This window comes from Cupressus sempervirens, chromosome 2, assembly GCF_028749045.1.
Source record: "Cupressus sempervirens isolate cs-2001-9-10 chromosome 2, ASM2874904v1, whole genome shotgun sequence".
Lineage (NCBI taxonomy): Eukaryota > Viridiplantae > Streptophyta > Pinopsida > Cupressales > Cupressaceae > Cupressus > Cupressus sempervirens.
In genome coordinates, this window is record NC_143119.1 from 361541825 (window position 1) to 361543509 (window position 1685).

The 1685-nt window shown below is 38.9% G+C and overlaps 1 pseudogene; it reads left to right on the plus strand.

The window, feature by feature from the left end:
* The first annotated feature begins 314 nt into the window (after window positions 1–314).
* Window positions 315–1226, plus strand: LOC149572633 (26S proteasome regulatory subunit 4 homolog A pseudogene; annotated as a pseudogene).
* The last annotated feature ends 459 nt before the right edge of the window (window positions 1227–1685 follow it).

Consider the following 1685-nt stretch of genomic DNA (forward strand, 5'->3'; position numbering starts at 1 on the left):
CCCAATTTTCAAGGTCAATTCCGAGCCCAGTTTGTTGTTTTTTGACATGTTTGTTTGCAGATAAATCTGAGAAGGCGAATTTGAGGGTCAATATCTTTTGACTCCAAATTAGTCATAAAACGAGATCTGATAGGGTGCAAGTGTGTGGAACAAAGATTCAGTATGCTAGTTTTAAGAGCTTGATCAAGTGATTTGGTCAGTTTTTAAGGCCAGTCAACAGACCTCTTGGCACTAGGTTGATAGCTTACAAAAGGTGGATAAATGAGTTTTTAATGATCAAATTAATGCTCAAAATAAATTTGAATTAGTTTGAGATGGTCAATGGATTAATCTGGCGGTTCAGTTGCTCGGATGCAAAAGTTTTTTAGTCGGACCCACTTTGGGGCCCGACTAATTACTTTAGACAGATGAAATTATGTGGGGGGTTGAAATCATTCAGATTTCAATTGCTAAACACAAGGGCTTCCTTTTTCCATGATTATAAATATGGACATTTTATTTTATTGCTCCTTTATCATGCCAAATGTAGTGGTTTTATCTCAAAAGAAGGGTCTTTCCTCCTTTTATAAAAAAAAAAACTCGTAGTATGTTGGGATTCCATTGGATAAAGAAGATTTAGTACTTGAAAAGGGCGGTCCCATACGATGGCAATGATAAGAAGGATGAAAATGACAAGTTGAAAATTGGTGCAGGCTATGGCTAACTCCACTTCAGCAACCTTTTTGCGTGTTGTTGGAAGTGAACTTATACAAAAGTATCTAGGTGATGGTCCAAAGTTGGTCAGAGAACTGTTTCGAGTTGCTGATGATCTTTCTCCTTCAATTTTCTTCATTGATGAAATTGATGCGGTTGGAACAAAGAGATATGATGCACATTCAGGTGGTGAACATGAAATTCAGTAGACTATGTTGGAGTTACTAAATTAGCTAGATGGGTTTGATTCAAGAGGTGATGTGAAGGTTATTCTGGCAACAAACTGAATTGATAGTCTTGACCCTACTTTGTTGCGCCCTGGACGAATAGACTGAAAGATTGAATTTCCCTTACCAGACATAAAAACAAAGAGGCGTATATTCCAAATACATACCTCAAGAATGACCTTATCAGGTGATGTTAATCTAGAGGAATTCGTTGTGACTAAGGATGAATTTTCTGGGGCAGATATAAAAGCTATATGCACTGAAGCTGGATTGCTTGCATTGAGAGAAAGATGTATGAAGGTGTGAGGGACTCCAATTAATAACAAAGAGGCCACGTCCATAAAAAAAACTCACGCCTCTTAATGGACTGCCCATGCAACATGTAGTTCTTGTAGGCAAGCGTCAACAAGTATGGGAGAATGCATGGTTACTTATTATTTATTTTACTCTATTTGAGGGGCATGGACTACCAAGGTTATTAAGAGAATTTGTAGAGGTAGTGTTCACTGAGAAAGGAAGCCCACATAAGCCACACTTTTAAAAGAAGTAGTCAAGCCGCAGTCCATGCATTCAAAGCTCACGCCCAAAAGGAACTCCACACAAAGCTCCAAAGAAACAACCAGCGCCAGTAAGAGGAATTCACAGCATATAGTTGACTCAGACAGTAAGAAGGAGGAACACCAGCACAGAACACCTCACGCATTCATGAAAGGAGCCACAGGTACCAGAAATAAAATCCCACGCAAGTCAAAGACAAGCAGACTT